The 20000-nt window shown below is 35.4% G+C and overlaps 1 long non-coding RNA gene across 1 annotated transcript in view; it reads left to right on the forward strand.

Moving 5' to 3' along the window:
* Window positions 1–20000, forward strand: part of LOC135215603 (uncharacterized) — a 585258-nt gene that overhangs the window by 315054 nt on the left and 250204 nt on the right. Inside the window, exon 3 of the long non-coding RNA XR_010314740.1 lies at window positions 18936–18955. This is a non-coding gene — a long non-coding RNA (uncharacterized LOC135215603). The remainder of the gene's footprint in view (window positions 1–18935; window positions 18956–20000) is intronic.

The following is a 20000-nucleotide window of genomic DNA, read 5'->3' on the forward strand; positions in this document are numbered from 1 at the left end:
ACAGATTTTTAGGAGATCACGTCGCTTCAACGTCAAGTTTTACGATTTGCAAAACAATTAGCACGCACAAATTCTAAAGGAATGTATAATAAAAGTGATAGGGGGAAGTTCCCCACCTAAGAGTTTAGGAGAAAAAAAGATTAATATATAATGTTTCAGGAGCATCATTGGCAAATCACAGAGCAGAGTGCAGTATTTTTTTGTTATCATAGTGCTACTCCGCTTTGAGTTGTATAGCACTAGGGAAAATGTATCTATCTAGTTATTTAATTATTGCAAATATTTTACTAGTTAAAACAACCTAAACGATGGGTAGGTTTCCCTAAGACTTGCTCTCCATAAAGTATATAAACCTGCTGTTACTTTATTTAAGCAATTCTGTAACTCTCTGTAATTATTATTATTATTATTATTAACAATGACATGATTATTATCATTATTATTATTATTATTAATATTAACAATGACATAATTCACAGCGAATTTTTGTCCTAGTTTATTAAGAGTTTACAGATATTTCGAAAGGTAGTTGCTTTTCATCCTACAAATTTTTGTATATGTGATATGAAGACACCATTAGAACTCTCTTCTCTCTCTCTCTCTCTCTCTCTCTCTCTCTCACACACACACTACCTAACACATGTACTGATTATTCTCTGCTTTAAGAATCTTGAAAAACTGGACGAGCAGCTACAAAAAGACTCACAATGAGGCTCAGTGGCAGAGTCCTTGTAGATTATAAGTGCCTTAAATTCTTCGCTACTGGTCTGCTCTTCGTTTACGAAACCTTTTTCTTATGCAGATACGGTTATAAAACCTCAACATAAAATCCGCGTGGTTTTATTTTATTTAAATCGAAGCTCATCTACTGAATGCTAAGGTTTTTACTGAGGTAAAATATATTCAGCTACTTGCTTGTTTGCTGAGTTGTAGGTTTTTTTTTCTTTATTGAGGTAACCCAGTGTAGAAAAAGCAATTGATTGATATTTGAATCTATGGGTATTAGTGAAGAAACGTTATCGCATGCGGAGATGGATTTAGTAATTTGAAGTAATTTTCTTCGTGCTAGTTTTGTTCCTTATTTTAGAGGTTATTAATATTAGTTTACTAGGTTTTCCTTCGAAGTGAAGTTAATCAGTTTAACATAAAAATAAACACACACGTATTAAAACTTTCCACATCCAAATTTAGTAAAATTTGCATTGTTGGAGAAATCATACAGAGCAACTTTTAAAGACTTAATCTGTATCTTATCTCTGATTTTTTTTTACACTTACTGTTTACCATTTGCTTACACCTCATACACAGAATCAATTACCTTTTCCTCCTTCTAATTCATTTATATTTTTCATTTATCTAAATACATTTAATCCTATAATAAGAAAATGTATGGAGTCATATTTTTTTTTCCTGTCTTGCTAAAGAGCTGGAGATGTATACTGGTGCTCCGGGTTCTTAATTTAATCCATTATATAGTTATCGTTTACCTGAACTGAGGAATTATAGCAACGAGTGTTTTGCTTCATTTGATGTCATAAATTCTTTGTCTGTATTTTCTTTATATCCCGGAACTGGTTTTACTCGCCCCGAGTTATGTGTTTTTTTCCATCTGTCCATCCGCCTGTGGTGTTTTTGTATGGTAACACTGCGTCCCGGGCTTTAGATGGTTACATTCAACTTACATTCAACGATTATAATAACATCCTATTTCGAATATTAACGGTGTAATTCGCATACAGTAAATTATTTAAACACTTTTCAGTTACAAATGTACACCCAGATATCCTTTTATTTACCTAAAACTTACAAATAGCGTAACTATCTAAAGCCCGGGACTCAGTGTTACCATACAAAAACACCACAGGCCGATGGACAGCTGAAAAAAAACAAGAGTATAGTTATGTGTTTTTTATCAATATATGCAAAATCGTTTTAGCCAGTTCCTAGCATGTTTCTTATTATTCATGTAGGAGAAATCAATTCTAGCATATTCTGCGTTTTTCTGTGTATTAATTTATCTGAAATCGTTCTTTGACATTTTGTTTGCAACCTGGTATAGGAATAATGCTATAGTTTAGTTGTGATTGCGCTTCCTTATTGGTTTTGAAGTAGTTCATCATCAGTGTGCCGGATTGCATTGTACTTGATGCAATGTAATGTCATAAGTAGCATGGGAATCGAAGTGCATCTTTCGTTGTCAAACATGGTTAGAGAGAGAGAGAGAGAGAGAGAGAGAGAGAGAGAGAGAGAGAGAGAGAGAGAGAGAGATTTTTTACATAAGAGTGAATGCTAAATGAAGTACCCTAGCTAGAAAGGTAGGGGAAATCTCTTATAAGCATACGAGTTAAAAAAAAAAATGAACCCTAAAATTAAGGTACAGAGATACCCAGACATGTATACTTATGGATATACTCTCGGGCAGATGCACAAGACAGAAGTGCTGGTGCAGTACACTGCCAAAACTGCACTAAGTACCACATGAAGTTTGTTCACCGGACATACGAAGGCCATGCTACAAATGTTGATGGCTATTAGCCTTCAAGGTGGTACGGCAACAACCACATGACTACTCGAAGCACAAAGGTTTTTGTGTCAGATCCACTCCATATCAGCAACAAGAAGACTCAGTAGAGTGATACTTCCTCCTCCCCCTCCTCCTCCTTCCCCTCCTGTCGGTGGTTCTTTGTCCTTCTCTCCTCTTCATTATTTTCTCCGCTTTTCCTGTATCTGGAGTCTTTCCCTTCCTTCCCCCTTCTTTTAATTTTATTCTCTTCCTCATTTATCACCCTCTTCATTCCCCTTCCCTTCCCTTAATGTTATATTTTGCTTTTATTTCCTTGTCACTTCTCTTTCCCCCTCTTACCTTTTCTCCCTACCTTTGTTTATATACATTGCCCCTTTTGCTGACTATTTTCACATTTTTATCTCCTTATTCCCCTTGGTTTTCCTTTACTATGTTCTTCCATTATTTCTTCTCTCTCTCTCTCTCTCTCTCTCTCTCTCTCTCTCTCTCTCTCAATCTGAGCGACGATTAAAGAAGAAAAAAATATGTGGCCTTGGATGCAGTTGAGGAGTCACCTTCCTCTCGGCCAGTCAGTGTAAGGAGTTATGTCATGTGGACCCGATTCCTAAGGTCTGAGTGTCACACTTCCTTGTTTGTTGCTGTCCGCGCGAAGTGCTGAGGGATGATGTACCCAAATTTAAAAGATGCTTTAAAGGGCTGACGAGAACCTTTTTTTTAGATTTCATCGACCACTGATAAGGCGTGAGCCAAGGCCGTCCTGTAGGGATATTATTGTACACATTATTTTTTTAGTGCAAAGCATACGTGTACTTACCCCTCTACATATACATATATATATATATATATATATATATATATATATATATATAATATATATATAGTATATATATATATATATATATATATGAATAACTTGATCTCGAAATATATATATATATATATATATATATATATATATATATATATATATATATATATATATATATATATATATATATATAATATATATAAGATAGCTTAACATGTCCTTTAATATCCAATTCGCTCTACCTCGAAAATAATATATTTTCATTTATATATTATTTTCAACTAAAAAATTCCCTGCGGTTTACATATATGAAACATATTTTTTTCCGAGGTAGAAGCGAATTGGATATCAAAGGACATTTGTAGCTTAAGGATTGCACATGAATCACGGTGATGTGATTAGCGCCCTAGTGCCGTGATCGGTATGGTCTTGGCCTGCCACCTCGGTGGCCGCGAGTTCGATTCTCGGCCATTCCATTGAGGTCAGAAGATTGTATTTCTTTGTGATAGAAGTTACGTCTCGACGTGGTTCGGAAGTCATGTAAAGCCGTTGGTCCCGTTGCTGAATAACCACTGGTTCCATGCAACGTCAAAACACCATACAAATGAAATACGGTGATGTGATAAAATTCATTCTATATATATATATATATATATATATATATATATATATATATATATATATATATATATTATATTATATATATATAATAAAAGGAGCCCATATAAACACCAAAATATAGAGAGAATAGTACTATATTTCAGAGAATGCTGTCTCCCTCTTCAGGTAGATGAATGAGAAAAGTTTACAGAAAAGATGGTATTTATACCAAGAGGTCCATCCACAGGCAAGCCAATTTAGGTCACCCCCGCTGATAATCTTCCTTTAATCTTCTTAAGCTTGGTTGAATGAAAACCTTGTCGATCGTATCTGAAATCCATGCCCCTTTTGAGATGTTCATTACCTGCCTCTCTTTTATTAAGGCCGATTCCATCATATATATATATTGTTACGTATGGGCCTGGCCTTGAATGGGGCTCCAATACGTAAACAGGAATAGTTGAGGGAAAAAGAGTAAATTACTTGAACTTACCGTAAAAAGGATTTAATGTGAACATTTACTCTAGAGGGAAAGGTCACCAGAAACTCAGCTAATTACTTTACATCTATTTATTTACAAGAGGCTGCTTAACAGCCAGGGTTAAGTAAATGCAACTGGTCCCCACATGGACTAATAATATCTCTCAAGTGGATGATAGCTGGCTCAAAATGAAATTCACTTAAAAGCTGGTTTCGAAACCTTGCGGTAATGCAACACTTGCGAGCGAAGAGACTTGGACACGTGACTCAGGGAATCTGGAAAAAGATTCCTGATTAGACAAGATATAAAGAAAAAGGACTTCTTGCACAAGTTACGATTATTCAGTTCTCTAACACTGGGGGAAAGGAAATTTAATGTTTCACTGAGGTATGCAATGACTTCATTTGTCTGGGACGATCGCACAAGGAAAGCATGCGGCCATGAGGCAGTGGGAACAAAGGGATATTCAATGGAGTCGAAGTTTGAATTTTGAAAACTAGGTGGTAAGGGAACTGGCAATATGCTGTTTCACAAGACGTACCTGGATGCCCTGTTCAGTGGACCTTTGTGGAAAATGCTGCGTCCGGCTTTGTCTCAGATTTGGGCGCGCCAGTAACGCCATTAGGCCTAAGTGGGAAGGCTGGTTGGGTTGGACATCCGTCCGAGGTCACGACTGCAGCCGACTGAGAGAGATCGCAGGTCTGTCTCCTGGGTGTTGGGGGTCAGCTTAACCTCCACGAGCAGGGCAATCCTGGAAACAGAACATACAGCCAGCAGAGGTTCACAGGAAAAAGAGCTTAAGATATAGGCCTAAGAAGTACCAGTCTGCCTACATCCTTCCCTTTGGGATACGTCCCTAAAGCTGACAAGTCTATTTTCCCCCTTCTAACAGGAACTCCCTATCTCTGGCTGGTGTGTTTTGGTTTCCTGCCTAAAAAATCAGCTGATATTTGGAGGAAATATGGCTGCCTTTTTACAAATCAAAATATTTAACTAAATTCTGGGTAGACGAGGAGGTCAAATAAACGTAGCAATATATATATATATTATATATATATATATATATATATAGATATATATATATATATATATGTGTGTAACATATATATTATATATCACACACACATACATATTTAAAAAATCACAGTACGTTGTTTGAGATTAAGCTGGCCTTATGCCAGCACGGGCTCTTGCTCTGAGAGTTTCTCGCTGGACGAGTGATTTTCGTGCTTGGCTGCCGATTCGGTGGTCCGAAGTTCGAATCCCGGCTCGGCCAACGCGGAATCAGAGGAATTTATTTCTGGTGATAGAAATTCATTTCTTGATAATAGTGTGGTTCAGATCCCACAATAAGCTGTAGGTCCCGTTGTAGGTGACCAATTGGTTCCTAGCCACGTAAAAATATTTAATCCTTCGGGCCAGCCCTAGGAGAGCTGTTAATCAGCTCAGTGGTCTGGTAAAACTAAGATATATGTACTTTTTGCTCTGAAAGTAGCCAGTAGGACTTTCGTCTTTATTAAGACATCGGCAAGGAACGAATGAAATACAGTTAGAAAGAAAGTTACCAGGAAAACAAAAAGATAAAAAATACCAGATGGTTAATTGTCAAAAGCGTAAAAATCAGAGAGATAATCCAGGACTATCGGATATCACACGGTCACAAACTTAAACAGATTTAACGATAAGAGAAACTTAAGCTTAGCCATACAAAGTCCAAAAACATGTATAAAACTGAATATATTAATATTGTTGCTTACATTTATCTACAACTTTTTTCATTATGAAAGCATCGAGTTTAAATAGACCAAGACTTAAATTTGGAGCACTTCCATTATTTGACTTGATGAAACAAGATTCAATGATATTCCTTTTAACTACGTCACCACATGGGATTAAGGCTCTTGCTTGACTCCAGTTAGAATAGGTTGATCTAAATCTCTCATATGTACGAATAATGCGTTCGATACTTGTCACAACGAGATTTATAGAGAGAGAGAGAGAGAGAGAGAGAGAGAGAGAGAGAGAGAGAGAGAGAGAGAAGCTCTAATTCACAGGTGCATGAGGAAACGTCAGTTGTATTTTGGATGGAGATGAATTATTTCCCTGCTAAGAGTAATTCAAGGAAGAGTTTCGTGTTCTTTTTCACGAGAAATGAATTGTTGATGGTATAATAGTCTTAGTTGTTTGGACGCGTCGGTAAGGCAAAATTCTATTTATCTGATATGCTTTGAATAGGAAATCTTCTCCAATATATAGTCTGTGGTGAGGTATTGATTGAAATGATAATTCCCTTAAAGGAGGAAGTGGATCGTAATAGTTTGTTAGTCTTGTATATTGCACTGGGAAGTGAATAACGAAAATTAGTGGGCAAAAGTGAATGATCCCTCATTTGAAAAGCAATTTATAAATAATGATGTCCCTGTAGTCAGAACCTGCATGTTTTTTTAATTTAATGGAAATACGGCCAGAATGGTAAGAGTGGTTGTATCTGACTCGCTTTTAATCTTTGTTTGTTTGTCTTTTTTTGTCAGTTGTGGATTTTACTGTGTGGGAAATAAATTGTTAGGAATGCTGATATATTATGAGTATGAATGGAATAAATAGGGGAAAGAGAAATGTGCTTATATCTCCGCCACGAAATTTTGTGATGCGAGTTCAGTTTGTCTGTCTGCCTGCTAGTGGGATTATGTAAAAGTTAGGAACAATTATTTACGAGTTTGTTATTTAAAATGCTCCTGTGAAATTTTATTTTTGGGATATCCAGTGGATATCTCAGAGCGGCTGCTTTTCTGTCTGTTAAAGAAAACTTGAATTATAGACATTACTTGGGTAATTATACTAATGACTTCATAAAATTCATGGAAACAAAGTGGTAATTATTTTTATTATATGCAAAGACATTTAAGTAGCTGTACTAATTGCACCAGTGGAGTACAATTAATACCTGACATGTAAGGTATGAGAAGATTGGAACGAAATTAAAGATACTGTAAGGTGATCAATAATTTTAGGAATCTTAAACTAATGTGGAAATTTCGATCAATATGTACATGGCTGCATTGACTGTATGGTGATTGAAACAATTATTGACCAATCTCTATCCTTCTAGTGCTCGGTGAGATTGCTAATAAGTCAATGTTTGATCCTTGAATCTAGATAATTGCTTTCGGAAAACCAGTAATACACACGAAGCGTTTAGTCATTTGCGTTGCCCTTCTACATTTAAACTAGTGACAACTAAGATATCCTTGACAATGGTTAGGGGCCCATACTTGTCCGATTTGGTTTTTGTTTGCTTTAATGCTGCCTGCATACTTGTTCTCATTGAAGATTTTTTAAGAGACCAACGAGGCAGGCAACTGTTTTAAGCAATTTTAAACCTAATTCGTTTGTTCCTCGCGTTAGAGTTCTGAAGCCGTTGTTGGCTGTTGTCTTTACTAGTCACAATTTAGCTTAAAGGATAAGATAGTGCTGTTTGTAGACTGTGCTCTGTTCTTGTTGCAATTACATACTTCCCCTCATCAATGAATCTTTATATCTTATTTTTATTCTTTTCTATGTACTTCTTTTGCATATATTTACGTTTCTTTCTGTGGAAACTTGGTGTTGCAAGTGCATGGCCGTTTAGTCAACTTCTACGTTAGTCTTTGTTTATATCGAACAAGTACTCTGTTTTAGTCAGTCCCATTGGCCAGCCCTATGAGAGCTGCTGCTCAGCTCAGTGGTCTGGCTAAACAATTTTGATAATAATAGTCAGTTCCAAATAAGGAAAGGCACTTTATCCTTCTAACTAATATCATTTTCCTTTAAGTTTGAACTGTTCCAAACTTTATACAGCTCTCCCTTCAACACCTTCAATCCAGTTATCTTCTCGCATTAGGGGTTTTTCATTGAAGTGTATTTTGTGAATACCTCTTAGCCTTTGAGTTTGTAATGGAAATTATGATTTTTATATAGAACTTCATTGCATACATTTATTTATGTTTTTTTTGACAACTTTTATGAAATACAGGCAACATTTCCTTATCAATGTTATTCTGTTGAGGAGATGAGGTGACGTGAATTTATTTAATTTTTCTGAGTGTCTCGAAATTATGAGCCTAGTCTACGTAAGGAAGCAGAACGGCGTAGTTGGTGTTTCGTTAGCGGAATCGAAGTATGAGACGACATCACGAATACCTAAAGGTTTCACGATTATTAAAGGGGTGACTTGTCTTCCCGCCTTACGTCAGGTCAGGCGATACTGCTTCACCTCGAGTCAAGGTCACGAGGGACAGATTCTCAGAATAATACTCATATTTTGAATAAACGGGTAACGGGAATTCCCTTTCCATAAATCATTTAATTTTTATAAAGAGCCTATGAGTAGTTTTGCGGTTATCGTGATTAGACAAAGAAAGCTTAATTGTACTGGGAAACAAAAAGTCAAACAGTATTATCCCAAAGTAGGGCAGTCAGTAACTATTATTTTTGTCTCTAGATACTTGATTTATAAAAATTAGAAAGATTTGTGCTGAAATTGCTTAGCAGAATGAAGGATCCGATCTAGCTGAAGAATAAACTTAAATGTTTTATTACCTTAAAAATAAGCGTCGTGTTGTTATATTTTTCTATCGTCTTAGTGTGGCTTTTTCCTAAACACTTACTAAAGCTATAAAAATAAAATTTTATATATACTCTCACTTTAATTTTCTATGAAAGGTGAGATATTTGTATATACATGAGAGTGGTAAAGGCGTTGTCGTTATTTAAAGAATTAATCTAAATGTTTTGAGATGGCTCGGTCATGCGCAAATAATGGAGGATGATAGGTGACTAAATAGCATACATAATTTCGAAGTGTTGGGAGGAAGGCGAGGACGACCTCGGAGGGAGTCGATTGACGGAATGGACGCGTTCGAGATAGAGGTGAGTAGCACAGTTTGTGTAAGAAGGTTCCACGTTCTGCTCGTGAGCCTTCTGCTAAGATGTAAGAGCCAGCTAGTGTTCTCCATGTTTTTACATAAGGAGTTCACCCACCATTCAGCTACTTAGGTGTAAACGGGGCATTGGTTGTTTTCTTTAGTACTTGGGAGCTACCAAATGACGCAAATTTTACTTATAGATTCATCACATGCATACGTTAATAGATTATCTTGCTTTAAAAGTATTCGAAGCGCCTTGAAAAAGAAATAACGATTGTCTGCAAGCGCACCAAGGTAATTCGTACCATAAATCACTTCTAGTTACCTTCAGGCTGTTTAAATATTCAAGGGTCAATAGTGACGGCAGCCTTGCATGACCTTGGACGGGAATCGATCTCCAGGATCAGCAGATGTATAACAGGTCATTGCATGAGTAGTCCCTCTGCAGTAAATTGTAAAAGAGAAATTCATGGCGATATCGTGCAAACTGGATAACGGCTTGGTACAGCGTTCCGTATTTAGAAGGTGGATTTATTATAGGTACATACTAACATATATATATATATATATATATATATATATATATATATATATATATATATATATAATGTTTTATGTTTCTTTTCTTTCTTGTATTATGCTTTTGTTGATGATATTGCCCTTGTTGCAGTTTTTTGGGTAGGCTCAGTTGCATCTACAGTTGATTTTATTGGTATCCTTAATGGAATATTTTTATTATTCTTAACATTTTACAATGAATATTTGTATAACCGAAGTGCCTATTGTATTTCTTATATATTTCCTCATCAACAGCCAGAGTTACTTTATTTGTGCTGGTCTATTATTATATTCTCGAGAATCATTAAAATGAAAATTCTAGTAACCTTTTATAAGTTAACGAATGAGGGTAGTTCATATGGTAATTAGTGAGAATTCTACCGCTGAGGCTCTTCGGATTTTGCAGCTTGACATATGGTTCTTTGTAATGATGCTTATGTATTTGGGCTTGGTTTGGTCACTTGAAATTTAATATGTTATGTTAAATTTGTATTTGGGACCCTCTTATGGTTTTGGATTGAAATAGTGTAGCTATGTAAAAAATTATTGAAAATAACAAGAACGCTAAGAATCTTCAGGCAACGCATTAACATATTTACATTACTGCACAGCACAAAATTCCAGAAAGACCAGTCATTTGCTTCTTGACGATTGAAAAAGAAAGCTGTGTTAGGATGGAATTTCATGAATGTGCAAAGAAATTCCATGTCGTACCGTAGTTTTTCTTCATGGTCTTTATAGTTTATTATTAATATTCTGAGCCGATTCCTTACAAACTCACACTTAAGCGCACACATACCAACTATAAATATATATATATACTATACACACACACACACACACACACACACACACACACACACACACACACACACAAGGGACCTTCAATAAGTAGTAATGCAACAAAATTTTTACTCTGTCAGTTTTCATTCGAAAATTTAAAGTTTTGTGTGCGACATCCCACGCTATATCATGTATTTTTCATTAATTTCCGATAGACAACAACACTATAATCAGCTATTAAAAGGGTGTCTGTGACTAAGACACGTTCTAAAGAAAGTGCAATAATAGAATTCCTTTCGGCGGAAATGAGACAGTCACAGATATTCACTGCCGCTCGCAGAATGTGTACAGAGACCTGGCAGTAGATAAAAGCTCTGTGAATCATTGAGCGAGGTGTCTATCATCATCAGGAGCAGGACAGCGAATTCTGTCTGATCTCCGGAACCCTGGACGGCCGCACCCAGCAGATACGCCTGCAAGATTGGAACATGCGGACGCTGTTATTCGAAGTGATCGGCGATTCACAATCAAACAACTCCCTGCTCAACTTGATATCTTTGTCGGTGGTGCCGGCACCACAAGTTAAGGTATTAATAGGTTTGTGCCCGCTGGGGTCCTCCGCACATTCCACCATTGCAGGCGTATTTGCGGTGTGCGACCGTCCAGGGCGCATGAGATCAGACATTATTAATTGTCCTGCTTCTGATGGTAATAGACACTTTGCTCAATGATCCACAGCGCTTTTATCGACTGCCAGGTCTCTGTACACATCTTCCAGCACCTGTGAATATCTGCGACTGTCTCGTTTTCCGCCGGAAGGAATTCTTTGTTTAGATCGTGACTTAGTCACAGACGCCCTTGTGATAGCTGATTCTAGTGCAGCCGTCTTTCGAAAATTAATGGAAATACATGACATAACACGGGAATATATAAGGATGCCGCACACAAAATTAAAATATTTTGAACGAAAATTGGCCGAGAAAACTATTTATGTTGCATTATCTATTGAACGCCTCTTTGGGATAGATCCACTCAAAAAGTAATCGACCAGTTTGTTGTAAGATATAAATACAAGTTAGGGAAAGGGAAGCAAAAAGAGAATTCTACAGTTGTTAGGACATGACCGAACAGAACATCTGGAAAAATTGTAAATTCATAGAACTTCATTTATCCTGGCCTGTCAGACGATTCTTCCGAGACATATCACTTTCCTAAATTTTTGTGGATTATGTATCCAGTGTTAATTTCAGATGTTTAGTTTTTTGTTGAGAGGAATTTTTGAAGGATTGTATCCGAATGGCAGGAAGAAAATTTATATTCAACTATGGTCTGTTTCACTTTGAAACGAAAGGAAACAGCCGAGTGAAAATTTTAATCCTCCTCAAATGTTTGGGAGTAGAGAAGTGGATTTGAAAGAGCTCATTACTTGGACAGTGGAAGAGAATAAGCAAGAGATCATAATTATAAAATAAGACGGGAATATATTATCCAGACAAGAGAGTTGATGTAACTTAAATAAATTTTATCTATGGTGTGTATGTGGAGAGGTAAACAGGTATATGTACCCATTTCATTCATACCCAAATTTATCATTTAAACCCATAACAGATAAACGAAACTTACATCTGCTCAATAATGTATGTTGACGTTTGATAGTTATAGTGGTACTCTCCTGGATTAGATTTTAGTGTGTATAGAAAAAACTCGATCCTCTTACAGATGAATGTGACAGAAAAATAAGACTAATACATGGAATTGTGGCAGCTATGAAGTTACTGTTCCGTAGTGTTTTGTGCAGAACTTACAGTTACTTTAAGTTCGCGAAAGATTTTGGACATTAAAGCAGGTGGACATTTGCATGTATGAGCTTTCGTAATTTCAAGTTTTTGTATATGAAGACTGGATAACATGTGTGGAAAATGAAACCGAGATGAGATAATCCCCAACCTGTCATGTAAACAAGCTTATGCGATGCTGATTTCAGATTACATCTCTTAATCTGGAAAGTTGATTAATGTGGAGCAAAATAGGATCTGACATTAATCTCTTACGAGATGAGTTTTCCTAATGGGATTTTAAAGACAAGATAGAATTTACTGTTTGTACATTTTTATTTCATGGTGGAGCCTGCTCCTGTCTGTTATTCTCTTTGAGTAAGAGAGGAATTGTCAGACAGATTATTATTCAAGGCAAAAATTAAGTGAAGGGTAAAGTTTATTCTCTCTCTCTCTCTCTCTCTCTCTCTCTCAATCCAAAAGTGTCATTTTTTTGTATAAAGCTAGAAGCACATCTGCAATATTGTTTCATTTAAGTAGGCCAACATTGTTGCTCTTCTTTATGCCAATAAAGTGCGTTTGCTCGTGGTCATGGTAAATTTTAGGTAGTAAGGGTTTGATATAGTGTCGTGGAAATAAACGTTCATGTATTTGCAAATATAATCGTGTAGCTTCTCAGAATTTCAAATAATGCTCTCTTCAAGGTTGGCTTTTATATTTCCTAATGCCGATCTAATTTAGTTTGTAGGAGATAAGTCAGTATCTGCTCCTTTGCTGATATGGTATTCAGTTTCATTATTATTGCATTCATGTGGAGCCCTTGTCGAAAATAAACTTCCTGCAATATATTGTCTTGAAGCAGTGTCCCAAAATACCAGGTTTATTCAGTTATTAACATATGGAGTTGGTGAGGAAGATAAAGTATTAAAGTGTCAACTATATTTATTAAATGTTAATTAATTCCTTTTTATATTCTCTGTACTCTGCATCATTCAGCTTTTATGTGTTGGTGACTTGTCGGTGCCAGCTGATATATCATCGAAATATGGTATCAATAAACATTAGTCATGACAACACTGCTGAAGTCATCGGATAGTGACTGGCTCATTTCCATATTATTCGAATATATACAGATAGACTGAATTCCTACCTAAGCATCTATTCATATGTAAGACGCGGGATTATGCAAAAAAATAATAATAAATAAATAAAAAAATAAGAAATAAATAAAGACTAACTCTGATGATAAATATGTCCTTTTGAATTACTATAGATATACAGGGGCTCACCAAAAACAATGACCAGTGAGTAATACAGGTGAACGCATGCGGACAACCAGAGAAGGAAGTAGGGCGCCGGAAATGACCTCCCACGACGCTAAAAATGAATTGCAATTGTTTTAATCCCGTTACAGCAGTTTGCACTCATCTAATTTCAGATTCTTGTTTTTATTTAGTAGTCAATTTACATTACGCAAGCATATTTTAAAGCGTATGAAACTACTGTAAATATGCCAAAAGACTTGACAGCTCAGTACTTTTATTATAAACAACAGTATACAGGCTCGAGTCGTTGCTTAGCCTTGTTACGATATCTTGGAAGTCTGCATCATGTCCATGCTACCATTGTCTAACAAACATGTTTCAGTGACGTCTTTTTCTTCATATTTTTCCCTTAATTGATAAGTCATTATGTCGTAAATGAATTTGTAAAAAAAAGAGACGACTAACCAGGTCAGAACTTAAAAAGTTCCTTTCTTTCCCGAATGTTGTATACGCACCACTGTGTTTCTTTCAGGTAGATCTCAGTAATAGTCTTTTATAAAAGGTTTATCTCCCATTCTCCGTCTGCTGAAGATTACCTCCCGAAGTGTTGCCATGACCATTTGTCAATGAATGTGAAATTGTTTAGTGACAGATGAGTTGAAACAGGGACAGTAGTACTTAACACCTTTAGCTTGAGACAGCATATTTTATCTATGAACAGGACCATCAAATAACTTTTTTATGACTGCACTAAGCTCACACTTTATATCTCAGAAATTTCTGTCCATAGGAATGCATTAGATTCCGTTATTTAAGGGTAAAAGATATCTAATGCCGATGTCATCTTGTTTGTTGTGTTGTTAAAACTTCCTAGATTAACTTTGAAATTATTGCTCTGGTATTTCAGGCTGGTTTTTTCTATCATATTTTTCTTATGTTATTATCATACAAGTTTTCTTCTTTTTTTTTTCGCTCAGAAGGTGGGCAGGCAAAGTAACATTGTGTCTCTCTTCTGTGACAGGTCTCAGCCCGTCAAAATTTCATGGATTCATATTCGGATATCAGCCAGACTCGTTATTTATTTGATCTGATTAAGTTAAGCAAATACGTAATTAAGGAACCTACCATTGCGAGTGTTGTTTTCTGCTTGTTAAAGTGGACGAGTATGTAAACAGCTGAAACTATGCCAGAGGAGACATTTATAGTTGTAATCGAATAAGTGATTGCGAATTGCAATTACACTATGATTAAATTCATAGGTTTGAATCATGATATTCAATTACTGTCAATTAACGAATACCTGATGATTTACGTTTTTCAGTTCCTAAGCGGTATAAGATTTAATGCGGAATTGTTTTGGAAGATTTGCCTAAGCTTAAATATGTGACTGTTCTTTAATGCCTTGTCCATGTTAGTCATTTTCTCCTCTTTATGTATACTGGAACCAATTGAGGGTCGCTAACATAGGTGTGTGAAGTGCATTAAGCCACATAGTTACGGTAGTGAGAGAGAGAGAGAGAGAGAGAGAGGAGAGAGAGAGAGAGAGCCACATCAAAATGGGAGGCCTGGTTACGTGGGTTCAGGGGAAGGCGTTTTGATGAAAATTTCCGCAATAGCCGTTGCTTTGACGAACCTGCTGTGTATGTGTTTTATGTTTCTGTCTCACGGGCAGTGATGACGTCATACCCTCGGGAGCGAAGGCTTCAGGTTGATGGTTAATCGATTAAGTGTCATTTCCTTCTTTTGGGAGAAATGTGTTTTGATGAGAACGAAAATTGGGAATTTTCGTTAATGAAATCAGAATCGACCAATTCCGTCCTTATAGGTTGCACACGACTACTCCTGTTATTTTGGACTCGTTCACGTGTGTGCTGAACGTGAGGGATTATTGAGATTCACTCATGGCATCCTGTTTGCAGGTTCCCCACGCACAGAGGCAGCTTTCCTCCCTAACTTTAGTTTATCCTGTGAAAGTGAATCTCTCTGAGAACTACACGATCCTTGTTGCTGTCTTCAACTGGTGATTAGAACTAGTTTTGTGCTCTTTTTTTTCAGCATAAGTAGTATAATATTAATTTATTTTCGAAAGTTCGTTATTATGGGCAACCTAGAATATTATCTTTGAAAATATTCATTGAATTGATATTTTTCAATTGGTGATATGAACCAAGTTTTTTGTTTTTTTTAGTATAATAATTTATTTTGGAAAATTGGTTGTCATTGAGAACCTTCAGTGTTATCTTTGAAATTAGTAATAAATTTTCGCCTTTGTAAACTGGTGATTAAAATAAAATTTTCTAGTTTTTGAGCATAATATTAATATATATTTGAAAGTTGGCTATTTTGGACAACCTCTGATATTGTCTTTGAAATTAGTCATTAAATTTGTCTGTACAATGGTGATTAAAACCAAGTTTTCTGTTTTTTTAGCATAATGTTCATCTGTTTTCGAAGTTTCGTTATTATGGATAACCTTGAATATATTATCTTTGAAATAATCTCTCTCTCTCTCTCTCTCTCTCTCTCTCTCTCTCTCTCTTTTGACGTGCCTTTTGATATAGAATAAACGTAGCAAACTATTTTTATAATGAATGTCATAATGAAGAAAATTATTTTTGTGTGGTTTACTCGATTTGATGGTTACTTGATTACAACAATTATTGATTTCTCCTTTTAGTTTAAAAGTGGTTTTCTTCAATTAGTAATAGGTCAACTGTGGTCCTTTTTTTCTAATGAAATTCGTTTTTTGTTTTCTTGTTAAAAGGAGATTCCGTGTATGAGTTTACTTGCAGTCAAGATAAACAAGAGTTACTACCCAAGACTGCCAGTTTTCAGCCTTCGTAGCTTAGTTTTCAAATGTGTATTTCTATGTTAATTTATAGATTCAAGACTTCATTTAATGAAGAATTTACTTACATACATACATATACACACATATACATAGGTATAAATATAAAAGAGCATACATACATACATACATATTGCATGAAATTAGCTATCTTGAACATGTAGATTTGAAGTGCAAAGGAAAAAGAACTAATGTGAGATATGTTGTGGAAAGGTATAAATAATGATAGAGCTGGTAATACACCTTGACCGTCTTCAAGACAAGGATAACTAATCGCAACGCTGACAAATCACACAAGACCAAGTATAAACGATATTACAAGCAAGACCGTTTATGTCTTTGTAGCTGGTAGCAGACATGCCTTTTAACTGTCGTGCGGTTCTCAACACGAAAGCTACAGAACTTAAGGAAAATGAATTAAAAAAGAATTAACCGATTTACTGTCAAATTCATATCATACCACTGACTGTTCAGAAAGTCTCTGCTTGAAATATGCCGCATAACCTAAGTGAGACTAAAGCACTTTTCAGCTTTCGTGGTAATAACAGATGGAAGTTAGCACGTTCCCGGGAAAAATTTGTAGTTATTTTTATAAATTTTGTGCATAGCGCACAGCATTGATTCCCCAATTTAACGGTAAATATAGCTGTTGCTAGTGCATTGCTTTTCTCTGCCCCTACCCTCCTATTTTAGGAATGATTACTGTTTATATATATATACATATATGCATATATATATATATTATATATATATATACTATATATATATATATATGTATGTATATATATGCATAGATATATATATTTATTTATTTATTTATTTATTGTACATGTATACATACATATACTATTTTGTATATATATAAATATATATAGTACATATACACTATGTGCGTACACACACGTAATTACATTTACGCACTCACACACTTAATGTTCGATAAATACAACACTCACGTTTATGCCCACACCTTCTTTGATATATCCAAGTGCATCAGGCCATATGCACAGTAAAGGGTTTAACCTCCCTACCGTGTCAGCAGGTGGTGAAGAATTGCTTTGACCTCTTGCGCAATCCGCCCTGACGATGCTGAGGACGTTTAACCTGATTAAAGAAAAAAAAAAAGGGGGGGGGGGAGAAAAAAAAGAAAAAAATGATAAGGCGGTGTAGGATACTGTCTTTGTAATAAATTCATATTCATGTATATTTCTCTTGTGATAGACTCGTAAATGTTCCTCAAAGGATTATAACAGCTTTCATTGTAGTCATGTATATATCACTATAATTATTGCATATCTCTTCGTCACAGCCATAAGGATACTAATTATTTAGTCTCGTGAATTACTCTCCAGGAACGTTTTTCTATTTGAATAATTTGGTGAATATCGTTTTTAACCTTTATAGAATTCAGATATTCTTTATGAGACCCCTTATCTTTGTACTGCTGAGAGAGACGAATTATCCTTTATCTAGAATTCTGTTCATAAATTAACCAAAGCCTTGAGGGTGTCTTTAAATTGAAGTTGAAGATCTCTGAGGTCACAGTGCTCGAGAAACCCCACGACATTGAATACGCCTCCTCCTCCTCCTCCTCCTCCTCCTCCTCCTCCTCCATCCTCCTCCTCCTCCTCCCTGTGCTTCTTCATCTTTTATTCTTTTCTTAATATCCTTTCACCTTCCAACTCGTCTTCAGGATAAGAGGGCTCTCCGACTACTGTACATTGTTGAGTGCTTCCCTGTAGACGAGCCAACAAAGACACTCTGAGATAAAAGTTATGTCGAAGAAGGGCCTCCACTTGACACACATCCTCAAGATATTCTCTCTCTCTCTCTCTCTCTCTCTCTCTCTCTCTCTCTCTCTCTCTCTCTCTTCATGTGTCTCTGTTTTTGTTCCTGTCGTCTTCTTGCCATTTGGTACAAATGAAGATAGCAAGAAAGACTTCGTTATTAACAGGACTCGTGAAGAAACATCCGTTCATCGTTGCCCTTCTTATGAAACTTTTTTTTTCAGCTTTGACTTTTTCACTCTATTTAGTATTTTACTTTATACATTGTAGATTCGAAGATCATTAATTATTATTCTAAAGGATTTCTTCACCGCTTGAGGATCGTCATTCAGAGGGTTCAGGGCACAAGGAAAAGTATGGAATTATAATCTTCACAGTATTTGGGAGCCTCGGATAAAAATTAGTTTTTTTTTTATTTAGATGTTACATGTGTGCTTTTATTGATAATTTCTGTCGGCAAAAAGTTAAAATAGTCCTTTTTTGTTTTCCAAAAAATAGTCTTCTATGTAGAAACCAAATATTCGATAATTGATGGAGTAGCTTAATTATATTGTCAGTGCCTTGCCAGTTTTATCAGTATCTTTTAATTTCTTTATTTTCAGAAAGTTATCATCGGATAAAGGTAAGTCGCCTTCACAGGATATGACAGAGACACTTGCACAATACCTCTTTGAACATCTCCAAATGGAAAAGTAGATTTAGATGTCGCATCTGTTGTCTGCAAATGTCTTTTCTTCAGTTTAGTAGGTCCGGGCAATCGAAAGATGTTTGAGCATAGTCTGTTTGCTGTTTGTCCTGTGTGAATCTGTGTGTTCTAACTTTATTTTAATTTTGAACGTCAAACTGCTGAAATTTATATATATATATATATATATATATATATATATATATATATATATATATAATATATACATACACTATATACTACATACATACTACTCTACTATATATGTGTATTTATATGAAATATACATACATACATACATACATACATACATACATCATACACACCCTTATATATACATATATATATGTATATATATATATATATATATATATATATATATAATATATATACTATATATATATATCATTAGTGTCTGTGCGCGCATGCGTATTATGTACGCGTTATTAGTTTGAATTAAAAAATGTACCCTAGATATTGCAGATCAAGGCAAAAGTGAAGAACCTCGTTGATTATTTTTCCGAAGCTTCAAAATAGCTCTGTAAGTGTACTCATGAACTTCATCACTAGTATGTCCAAAATTTTACTTATACTGTCATATTGCCATATTTTCGAAGCTTGCTATTTCTGCCCTGTTTAATAATAGCACGGAAATGTACTTCATGCGACGTGTGTGTCCTGTTGGTATTCGGTTTTATTTAGGTACGGGCGATAGAAATGCTTATTTTGCAAAAAAAGCCAAGTGCGTTCCTACGAAGTTAAAGGTTTTATCGTCGCTCGAAGTAAATTAAATTTTGTATTGATGTGGAGCAAAACCGGTAAATAATGTTCGTATTGCAGGATTAACTCATGTCAATTAACATATTATATAATATTAGGTATTATTATTATTTTGATAATATAGTGGAAGTCCATGAAAGATGTACAGTTATATCAGTCAAGAACTTCAGATTTTGATATTTATTGTTTATTTTTTAGCTTA

Source organism: Macrobrachium nipponense, chromosome 5 (genome assembly GCF_015104395.2).
Source record: "Macrobrachium nipponense isolate FS-2020 chromosome 5, ASM1510439v2, whole genome shotgun sequence".
NCBI lineage: Eukaryota > Metazoa > Arthropoda > Malacostraca > Decapoda > Palaemonidae > Macrobrachium > Macrobrachium nipponense.